The sequence below is a fragment of the Myotis daubentonii genome, chromosome X, assembly GCF_963259705.1.
Source record: "Myotis daubentonii chromosome X, mMyoDau2.1, whole genome shotgun sequence".
Classification (NCBI taxonomy): domain Eukaryota; kingdom Metazoa; phylum Chordata; class Mammalia; order Chiroptera; family Vespertilionidae; genus Myotis; species Myotis daubentonii.
Genome location: NC_081861.1, coordinates 398,389 through 410,112, shown reverse-complemented (window position 1 = coordinate 410,112; position 11,724 = coordinate 398,389). Strand labels below are relative to the sequence as shown.

Genomic DNA, 11,724 nt, shown 5'->3' with positions numbered 1-11,724 from the left:
CGCAGCTGCTCCCTCGCCCCCCCACCCCCACCCCCACCTTCACCCCCACCGCACCCCCACCCCCCCGCTGCCTGCAGGTGTCTGTTTCCAATCTCTCAGCTTCCCTGTGCACAGGGCCATTGGAAGTCAAGCACATTCTGTCCCAAGGCCAGGGGACCGCCTGCTCAGGTCTGACAACTTGTAGATTTCCTCCTCCCGGTGGATTCTAACGGCCTGATTAACAATTCGATTGTATTTCATTTGCACCCAGGGTACTTCCCTGTCAGCCGGGAGAGCCATCAGCGTGAAAAAGGCACCAAAATTAAACACCAATAGTCAGATTTCAGTGGGAAGGCACTCTGCTGGCGCAGTGATGGAGTGGGACTGCCTGGAGCCCGCGGGCCAGCCCACGAGGTGCCAGCGCGTTAGTGGCGAACATGAGTCTGGGCTGGGCCTTCCCACATCACGAGGAGCAGGCGGCCAGATGAGAAAACGGGGAAATGTGCGGTTCCGACTAACCATCAAGCCAAGTGGCTGTTTGCCAGCTGCTACCCCGCTGCGGTGCTTACACAGCACATCCCCAAATTCTTTTTTATTTTAAATTGTTGGGGTCCAACTCCAGCAGGTCCAGGGGTCCCCAAAGGTGTGGACGGAGTCAGTGAAGAAGGAATGACATGGAGGCAGCGTTCAGGTGATCATCATAGCCAGGTTCTATCCAGGTTCTCTAGCCAGGATCTCCAGCCAAGTTCTGTCTAGGATTTCCAGCCAGGTTCTGTGTCCATGTTCTCTCGCTAGGTTCTCCAGCCAGGTTCGGTAGCCAGGTTCTGTGTTTTATTCTCCTGTTACATCTGTATTTATACCAGTTGATTTTAATCCTATCAATCTCTATTCCAAAGGTTAGGGCGTTTCTTATCTCCATTCCAGGGAGTAAAGATTATGTAGCTTAAGCGTGATTGTTCGTAGTTAAAGTGATTAACTACCCGCCTGGCACTTAGTTAAGGGGTTTTATTCCCTCCCTAACTTCAGGGGAAAATCCCTACCTGGGGAAACAACCTTTCTCAGAGAGGTGACCTTGGTTAAAACACATAGCGCCAAGAAGGGGAGCAAACACATCAAGAACAATATGCCATATACACCAGGTCCCCCGAGACATATGCTGTGCAGATGTTTCTTCCCTGCAGCAACCGTGTCAAGCAGCAAGGATGGACCGGCTTCTGGCATTAAATATATTTTTATCTTTATTGGTTTCAAAGAGGAAGGGAGAAAGAGAGAGAAATATCAATGATCAGAGGGAATCATGGATCGGCTGCCTCCTGCATGTCCCCCACTGGGGATCGAGCCCACAACCTGGGCATGTGCCCTGACCTGGAATCGAACCATGACCTCCTGGTTCCTAGGCCGAGGCTCAACCACTGCGCCACACCGGTCGGGCGTCCCCAAATTCTTTGACAATCCTCTCATCAAAGGGTGGAGGAGTCTGACCCCTCTCCTGGAACAGACACACAGGAGGAAGAGGAGGGTATGGTGGAAGGGGTGCTGCGTGATTGTGAAGACTAGATTTCTAAGTCAGAAAGGGCGGTACAGCCTCTGTCTCGTTCCCTTTCTTGCAAGCCCTGAGCTGCCACGCTGGGAAGAACACGCGAAGAGGCCACACAGAGATGGGGAAGCCCAAGAACCCTCCTGGCTCCACCCCCAGGGTGGCGTCTTCCTGGCCCATGAGCCAGAGCTGAGTGAAGAGGCCTTTGATGACTCCAGCCCCTGCCACTGTCACCTAAAAGACCCTTCATCAAGAACTGCCTGGTTGAGCAGTGTGAGTGATGGTCACGGTCTGAACCACTGCTGCCAAATGGTATTACACGGAGGTGGGTAAGTACAATGCCCAGTGTCCTGCAGTCGTCCTACCTCTGCCCCTTGGTGCCCACGGGACCCCTGGTCAAGGGCACTTACCCTACGTCCAGCCAGACATCTAGTCTACCCAGTCTCCACAGGCCTGGCCCAAGACTGACCAACTGAGCCAAGACTCAGAAACAAGTTCCCCTGCTCCCCGCTTCCAGAGTTTTCACCCACCCGTGTGCCGAGGACAAATGCCTCTGCCATTTGAAAGTATCTTCGGGTTTGGGTAACACTGGGAAAGCACATGATCAGCTTCCCGTAGCCAAGCTCCTCCTTGTCTCAGACTTGGGGTGGGAGTGAGAGGCCCCAAGCGCTGGAAGCGCAGGGCTCATATATACTCTGCGCTGGAGCATTCCCTCATGTGATTGGTTCCTTCTGGCAGCTTTTCTGTTCATACCTGGGCTCTGATTGGCTGCATGTAAATTAGCTAAGCCTTACCCATTGATGCTAGTTATGATTATGGCACAGGCTGCACTACCCACCCGCCAGCCTGGCTGGCTGAAGGTTGGATATGGATATGCAAATTAGGCAGCCCTAATTTGTTGATGCTGATAAGATACTGGACCCAGACAGCCCTCCTGTGTGGCACTGATAAGGTTTGAGGCTGGAAGTGGGATTTAGAGCAGTGATGGCGAGCCTATGACACGTGTCAGAGGTGACACGCGAACTCATTTTTTTGGTTGATTTTTCTTTGTTAAATGGCATTTAAATATATAAAATAAATATCAAAAATATAAGTGTTTGTTTTACTATGGTGGCAAAGATCAAAAAATTTCTATATGTGACACGGCACCAGAGTTAAGTTAGGGTTTTTCAAAATGCTGACACGCCGAGCTCAAAAGGTTCGCCATCACTGACTTAGAGTCACAATTCACATGGTCCCGCACTCAGTAGAGGCCATGGCAGCATACCCAGGAGCCGGAAGGCTGGGGCTGGGCCTGGGGCCAGGCTGCCTAAGGCCTCGGGGAGCAGCCTGGCAAGGTGGGTGGAAGGGGCTGGGTTCTTGAAGGTTCTGGAACCTCCTTCACACACCAGCCTGATTTCATCTCATCCCAGCCCCAGTGTGGGTTTCCGCTGTGGGTGCTTTTTTCACAAGTCCTGACCTTGGCTCCCAGAGGCCCAGCTGTTTTCAATCGAGAGTTGGGGGGGAGAGGGGGGGAGGTCTCGTTCACACCAAAGCTCAAGTGCAGCAACAGAACGGCAGGCCTAGCAGAGCTGAGCTGTGAGCTCTCTGGTGCCTCAGATGGAGTTATTCAAAGTTCCTAATTACCCTGAAATCTCTCAAAATGAAAACATGATTGAAGAATTAAACCTGGTAAACAAATTAGTCAGAAAGAAAACCTCTGCATAGCAAATGACAAAATCCACACATCCCATCCGGCAAATGAATGAGCACCCAGGGCTGCAGGCAGCCTCGGGCCCTGGTGAAGGCAGGATCCAGGAGCAGCCAGGCCCTGGCATAGGATAGGCTGAGCCCGGGGCTGTGACGTGGCGGGGGGGGGGGGGGGGGAGTGCCCAGTCCACCGCAGCTGCATGGAAGGCAGCTGGGCTCCACCGCAGCCAGCGCTGGGGGGGGGGGGGCGGGGGGGAAGAGAAGGCCTGGCTGCGGCCTCGGGCCACATGGCTCCGTGGTCCAGTGGCTTCGGGGAGAGCCAGTTTCTCATGCTAAGAGGAGCCATTTCCATTTTCTCCCCCCCCCCTCCGCCCCATGTCACCTCACCTCATCCCTCATCGCGGAACCCTGGGAATTGGGGTGGGTGCTTGTTCAGACAGGACATACTTTCCTGGTCTCTCTCTGAATCAGACCCATTTCTCAGGACCTGTAACCCCTTATTTGGGGCTTTCTCTAGACCAGGAGTCCTGATTCCTGTTGCTGCGTCACCCCAAACTTAGTGGCATAAAATGCTGTTTCATTCCCATTAGATTCTGCAGGTCGGGAATTCAGATGAGGGGGGACGGGGGGGGGGGCTGCGGGGGCCGCTGGGGCAGCTTGTCTCTGCTCCACGATTTCTGGGCCTCCGCTGGGAAGACCCCACGGCTGGGAGTCACTGGGCAGCTGGGGGCCACAATCACCTGCGGATGGGGCCTGGCTGTCACTCTCCCTGTATGCACCCCCCTGTCACCGTAGGGCAGTGGTTCTCAACCTTCTGGCCCTTTAAATACAGTTCCTCATGTTGTGACCCAACCATAAAGTTATTTTCGTTGCTACTTCATCACTGTCATGTTGCTACTGTGATGAATCGTCATGTAAATATCTGATCTGCAGGATGGTCTGAGGCGACCCCTGTGAAAGGGTCGTTCGACCGCCAAAGGGGTCGCGACCCACAGGTTGAGAACCGCTGCTCTAGACAGACAGCCCGGCCGGCTGCAGCCACGTAGGCCGTCCTTCCTCAGCTCAAGGTCAGTCCGACCTCGGGCCTGTGCGCTTGCTCCTTGGTTGCTTGGAGCACTCTTTCCTCATGTTCATACAGCTGGGCTCATGCAAGAGGCAACTCATCCATGTGTGCCTCTCACATCAGGGTTTCTCTGTGCGTGTGTCTCTTCCTCTCTCCTCTACTCTCCCTAAAAATCAATGGGAAAATATCCTCAGGTGAGGATTAAAAAATAAAGAAATAAGAACAAGAAGGGAGAAGCCACCATAGAACGCTAGTGCTCTGCACAGGGCAGCCTAGTATTCCTTCTTCTCGCTCCCGCTACGGGCTTCGGGGAGACGATAGAGAGAGGTGGGCGCCAGGAGGGGTTTGGACTCCCCTTCAGGGGCTCCTTGTCTGTGCCTCCAGGAGGCGCCCTTCGCACGGGATACACTCAGGGCACCTCCCGGGTTGCCTGAGAGAAGCTTCTAGAAAGGGCACTTCTGCCTGGGGCACAGGCCAGCCCTGCCCGCAGCGCCTGGGCCTGGAGAACAGGAGCTGGAAGGCCCGAGCTGCAGAGGCCAAGAGAGGGGTCTAGGGAGGCCCAGGATGCCAAAGGGGGGCCGCCTTAGAGAAGAGCGCAGGGAGGCCCCTCCCCGCCCCCGCCCCCTCCCCCCTCCCCGCCCCCGGCTGTGGGAGGGAGCCTGACCACATCAGGGGTGTGTGGCGAGGAAATGAGGCCTCCTCAGCAACGAGCTGCAAATGAGAACCGTATGGAGCGTGGGGATCCCGGAGGAGCGCGGGAAGGATACGGTTGCGTCCCTGGGAAAGTTATTATCATCTGCTTTCCATCGCCTCCGCCTGGGAGCCCGCGGGGGGAGGGCGGCGGCTGTCGGCAGGGCCGGGTGGGTCACGTTTTCCGAGGGAGCGGGGCGGGGAGGGGCGCAGAGGCAGCTGGGGGGGGGGGGAGCCCACAGTCCTGGCTCCTGCCTCTGCTGCCTGGTCCGCTCGCTCTCTCGCTCTCTCCTCGCTCTCTCCAGGGCTCGGGAAGCCCTGGCCCAGGGCAGGCTGTCCCTGGGCGGCGCCAGGAGTCGCTGGGCAGATGGAGGGAGGAGGAGGAGGTCCCTGCCCCTGGAAAGAAAAACCCAGAATATAGCCCTTGGAGCCCTGGCCGGCTTGGCTCAGTGGATAGAGCATCGGCTTGCGGACTGAAGGGTCCCAGGTTCAATTCCGGTCAAGGGCATGTACCTTGGCTGCGGGCACATCCCCAGGGAGAGTGTGCGGGAGGCAGCTGATCGATGATGTTCCTCTTTCTCCAGGTGCCCAGCACCTACCAGTGACCTCTGGGACAATAAAGTTGCCTGGGCGGGGGGGGGAGGGGGCAGGGGGCAGGGCTTTCCAGCCTCAGGGGAACAAGGGTGTGGCCAGAGGATACGGGGACCCCAAAGCCTAGGAAGCGAGCAACTCAGGAGCCTCAGAGGCCTCCCCTCTGCCCAGGGGTGAATCGATGGGAGTGACATTGGTTCACAAAACCACACACAGGTTCAAGTGCATCATGCCCCCATCACCCAAAGCAAAGCCTCTTACCGGCCCCAGTTACCCCCCTTTGCCCACCTCCACCCAGCCCCCTGCCCTTGCCCTCCGGCCCTCACCACACCGCGGTCTGTGCCTGTGTGTGTGTGTGTGTGTGTGTGTGTGTGTGTGTGTGTGCGCACGCGTTTCTCTGCTGACGCCCTTCACCGGTCACCCAGCCCCCACGCCCCGCCCCTCTGACAGCTGTCAGTTTGTTCCTTGCGTCCAGGCCTCTGCTTCTATTTGGTTCGGCAGCTTCTGTTGTTCATTAGATTCTGCCGATCAGTTAGTTCCGACGGGAGACAGCGGGACGGCTTGTCCTTGCTCCGCGGTATCCGGGGCCTCAGCCGGGGCCTTGGTTTCTCTCCCCACGAGTCACCCCCCGCGGGCGCTCCCCTGGGGCTGGTTGGACTTGCTCACAGTGTGGCGGCTGGGCTCTAAGGGACAGGTCCCAGGGGCAGCCTCAGAAGGCACAGTGTCACTTCTGTCTCACTCTGTCTGCGGAGGCAACTACAACTCCCAGCCAGGATGGAGGCGGGGAGTGGGGAAGGCAAGAGGGGGGCTCAGACTCTACCTGATGGGGGAGCGTCGTGATTCTAGAAGAAGACAGAGGACCAGCTCTCAGCTTTCAGCTCAGAGGGGGCCTAGGCAGCTTTCCTTGGTCATTCTGAATCCTGTCCCATCTGACACCACTCGCCTCTACTGTGCCAGTGAAGTTCGACCCCCATGAGATCACAACCGTATACCCGAGGTGCAGCGGTGGGGAAGTGGGTGTCACAGTGCCCCCTGCGTCTGTCTTCAGGGAAGGTTGGTGATGATGTTGCCAAAGCAACCGGTGATTGCAAGGGTCTGAGGGTCACAGTGAAACGGACCATTCAGAACAGACAGGCCCAGACGGAGGGAGTGCCTCTGCCCAGGTCATCAAAGCCCTCAAAGCCACCAGAAGCAGAAAGAAACAGCCCGGCCCACATGCCTCAGTGGTTGAGCGTCAACTTATGAACCAGGAAGTCATGGTTCGATTCATCAGAGGGCACAGGACCGGGTTGCAGGCTCCATCCCCAGTGTGGGGCATGCAGGAGGCAGCCGATCCATGATTGTCTCTCATCATAGATGTTTCTCTCTCTCCCTCTCCCTTCCTCTCTGAAACCAATACAAATATATATATTTTTTAAAAAGAAACAGCAAGCACAGTGGAAATAACACTTTTGATGAGATTGTCAGCATTGGCCGACAGATGCAACACCCACCTTTAGCTAGGGAACTCTCTGGAACCATAAAAGAGATCCTGGGGACTGCCCAGTCTATGGGCTGCAATGTTGCTGGCCGCCACCCTCATGACATCATAGATGACATCAGCAGTGGTGCAGTGGAATGCCCAGCTAGTGAAGAACCACAAAGGAAAATGTTTCAATTAAAGATCATTTGACAACAACAACAAGAGCATGTACGACCAGAAATAGTGTTGCGGCCATTTTTGGAAAATAAAATCTGCCACATGCCCCGCACCAGCGTACCAGTTCCAGGCCAGGTGCCCTCTGATGCCCCTTCCCTTTCCTCTGCTCTGCGTTGTCCACGTGTTCCCTGGTGTCCATGGAAGGTATTAGAAGGAGCCTGGAGGACAGGAGGAAGAGAGAAGCCAGGGGGTTACTCCTCCTCGCTCTCTGCCTTAACTTCTCCTGCCTGGCTTCGCAGTCTTTCCATGACATGTGTAAACAATTTTGTATATTAAGTTTCATCTGTTTGAAATACCCAGCGTAGTTCCTGTTTCTTTGCATGGACTTTGACCAATATAACTAGCAAAGACCGGTGAGTGCTCTCAGTAGAGCAGAGAAGGTCATGGAGTTTGTGTTAGAAACCCTGGGACCCAGTCTTGGTCCCATTGTCACTCAGTTTGATGCCTTTTCAAAGGTTTCCTCTCTCCTGACTTCTAAAATGGCAAAATTGAATCAGAATCTTCAGTCCCCTAAGTTCATAGCCAAAATGTGTGGTTTCCTTTTCAGACATTCAGAGCAGTTGTCGGACTCTGATAGCGTTTTGCTTTCTTGAGTGCATTCTGGGCCCACAGGACCCTCATCCACAGAGCCAGGAACCACAGAGCCAGGAACCACAGAGCCAAGAATGCTGGCCAGACAAGGCATGTGGTAGCCCACCTCCAAGATGGCCTCCAATGATCCCAACCTTCGTTCTTCAGACCCTTGTATATCCCTTCCTTCACCAATAGGGCATTGTAAGAATGACAGAATGTGCCTTCTGAGGCTAGATTATCAAAGACATTGTGTCTTCTCCCTGCTCGCTCTTGGATCAACCTATCCAGATGATGCCAGCTGCCAGCTGTGAGAGGACACTGTATGGAGAGATCCATATGGTGAGGAACGGAGGCCTCCTTCCAACGACAGTGAGGGACAGAGACCTATTGCCAATAGCTATGCAAGTGAGCCATCTTAGAAGTGGATCCTTCGGCCCCAGTTGAGCCTTCAGATGACTGTGGCCACAGCCAACAATCTTCTATATAATAAAAGCCTAAGTGACCCTTATGGCAGAACAACCAGAACGACCGGTCACTATGATACACACTGACCACCAGGGGGCAGATGCTCAACACAGGAGCTGCCTCCTGGTGGTCAGTGTGCTCCCACAGGGGGAGCGCTGCTCAGCCTGAAGCTGGACTCACGGCTGGTGAGCGCAGTGGCGGTGGCAGGAGCCTCTCCCGCCTCCACAGCAACACTAAGGAACAGTGAGCAGGCAGGTGGTAAGAATCAAGGGGTCCCGGACTGCAATAGGGTGCAGGCTGGGCTGAGGGGGGAACCCCCCCCACCAGTGCACAAATTTCATGTACTGAGCCTCTAGTGTATATATATATATATATATATATATATATATATATATATATATATATATATGACTAAGCAACCAAATGACCAAACAACTGGTCGCTATGGTGTGCACTGACCACCAGGGTGCAGATGCTCAATGCAGGAGTTCCCCCTGGTGGTCAGTGTGCTCCCATAGCCAACCTCTCATGGCCCACCAACCCCCTGCAGTTCCTCCCCTTGGCCGACCGGCCCTGATAGGCTGATCTGGACTGGGTGAGATGGCCCCAATTGGTCCCAACAATCACTGGCCAGGCCGAGGGACCCCACCCATGCACGAATTTGTGCACTGGGCCTCTAGTTTGACTATAACATCATGAGAAACACTGAGCCAGAACCACTCAGCTAAGCTGATTCTGAATTCTTGACCTGCAGAAACTGTGAGCTAATAAAGGTTTGTTTGTTTTAAGCCACTAAGTTCTGGGGTAACTTGTTATGTAGCCATAGATAATTCACACAGTACAGTAACATTATACTCTGGTAGCAGCTCCAAGGACAGACAGTCTGCTGTTGACCCTTGGGAGGTGGGTACCCCACATCCAAAAGTGTGTTCTAGGTGGATGAGGAGCCACACAGGAAGAACTATGAAAATGCTAGAAGAAAACATAAACTAAATATTTGTATGATTGGGATGAGGAAAGCCTTCCTAAGCAAGCCATCAAATCATGGGAAAGATGGGCCGGTTTGACTCTGTGAAAGTCACACCTCATGTATGAAAACAAACATCAGAAACAATGTCTGTGGTAAATGACAGACTGGGGGGAAATAATGTAGAGAAGACGGGGAAGACAAACACCACAATGCCATGTGGAAGGGGTGTAACATCAGGTTTTATTGGGAAATTTTTTAACTAAATACTCAGCAAGAAGAGGCAGATAAACTACTCTCTCGTCAGCCCATGCAGAGGAGCTGGGGCTCTGGATGCTGGCTGCATATGGGCTGTGATCCAGGGAAGGGGCCCAGCCCCTCCCCACTCTGGACACTACCGTTTCATTGTGTAAGCTCGGAGCAGCTTTATATACAGGGAATAAACAATCAAGACGTGGGGGCATGCAGGCTGGAGGAAGGGGAGCCCTCAGCCGCTCCCACAGGGAAAAGGCAGGGGTGCCCGACCTGAGCAGGCAACAAGAGAAGGGTTCCCAGAGTCATCATTGGACCATCTGCTTGTCACTCCGCACAAAATGTTTGCAACCTACTTAACAGATGAAATGTTGATATCTATGATAAGCAAAGAGCTTCTATAAATTAATTCGAAAATAATAGTCCAATAAAAAAGCAAAATATAGGAACACAAATCACAGATGAAGTGTGGTCACATGGGTGGTTGGTTAGGTGGGTTACATTTGTCAAAACTCATTAATCTGTTTACTTAAAATGGGTACATTTTATTATACATTTTATATATACATATACATATATATCTATATCTATATCTATACCTATACCTATATCTATATCTATATCTATCTATCTATCTATCTATCTATCTATCTATCTATCTATCTATATATATGCCTAATATGCAAAGTGTCCCCTTGGGAGTTCTACTGACCAGGAGTTCACTCGCTTGCTATGATGTGCACTGACCACCAGGGGGCAGTGCGGAATGAAGGAAGGCCCTGGCCGGCAGCTGGAGGCCGGCAGCCGCTAGGGACCCTACTGGTGCACAAATTTCATGCACTGGGCCTCTAGTACATCAATAAAGCTGATTAAAAGAAAATGTCTGGGTGGATTCTTGCTATATATGGCACAATCCTACCCATGAAGTCTTCGGAAGACAAGAGCATGAGTTCTTCCTTCATGGCTGCAAATAGGGCATCGAGTGATGTGCCAGAATGTGTGAGAGACACTGAACTCCAGTCACACAGATGAAGATGCAAGGGGACACCTGTCAGGAAGTGCTCGCTCGCTCTCAGGAAGTGCAAAATAGTGTTTTGATCAGAGGCAGCAGATGTGAGCTGAAATAGTACTGCTCTGTGATGTTGGGATTTATTGCCCTAAAGCCGAATCCATTACTTGAAAAATATACCTAATTTCGCAACATGGATGGATCTGGAGGGCATTATGCTAAGTGATATAAGTCAGACAGAGAGACAAATACAGTATGATCTCTCTTATATGTGGAATCTAAAAGCCGAACAAATGAACAAACAAAACAGAAAGACCCATAGATAAAGAGAACAAGGCTGCCAAAAGGGAAGGGGGGATGGGTGGAAAAAATAACAAGAATACACCTAAATATGTGTCACAAAATTGCGATTGTCCTGGTAACCTATTGTCCCATGGTGCCCCCGAACCTAGTGGCCTTAATACAATTGATTATTACCTTTTACAGTTCTGTGAGTTGACAGGGCTCAGCTGCACGGTTTTCACGCCAGGTCTGTCGTGTAACCCAGGTGTCGACTAGGGCTGGAGTCCTCTGAAGGCGTAGCCGAGCTGGCCATCCAAGATGGAGCACACACAGGCTGGCAGTTCATGTTGGCTGCCGGCTGGGAACTTAACTGGGGCTCCTGCTGCACTGTCTTATGCGTGTCCTCTCCTTGTTGTTCAGACTTCTCACATCATGGTGGCTGGGTGCCAAGAGGGATGTCCCAAAAGGGAGCATTCTAGTGGGTCCAGGTGGAAGCTGCTAGGCTTCCTGTGAAAAACACACAGCATCACTTCCACCTCACTCTGTCAGTCAAAACAATCAGAGGACCTACTGAAGTTCAAGGGGTGGAGAAACAGACCTTTCTCCTTAATGGGGGAGGGAGGGGGGAGGCAGGTCATACTGAAGGAAAGCATATAGGATAAGGTTATATCCTTCTTTTAAAAATGCAACCCATCCCAACTATATAAAGAAACTTTTCTTTTCCTTGCTCTCCAATGTAGAGTTTTAAATTGGAATCCAACTACTTTGACAAACAACAAAGACTTGATAAAGGCAGGATTATATTGGTCATCCCAGTGGTATGCTGGGCCTTATTATATACTAGAGGCCCGGTGCATGAATTCATGCACAGGTGGGGTCCCTTGGCTTGGCTGGTGATTGAGCCAATCAGGGCCATTTCACCCAGTCC

General features: G+C 52.7%; 1 pseudogene; it reads left to right on the top strand.

The window, feature by feature from the left end:
- Positions 1-6,487: 6,487 nt before the first annotated feature.
- LOC132224692 (large ribosomal subunit protein uL11-like) lies at positions 6,488-7,221 on the top strand (annotated as a pseudogene).
- Positions 7,222-11,724: the final 4,503 nt, after the last annotated feature.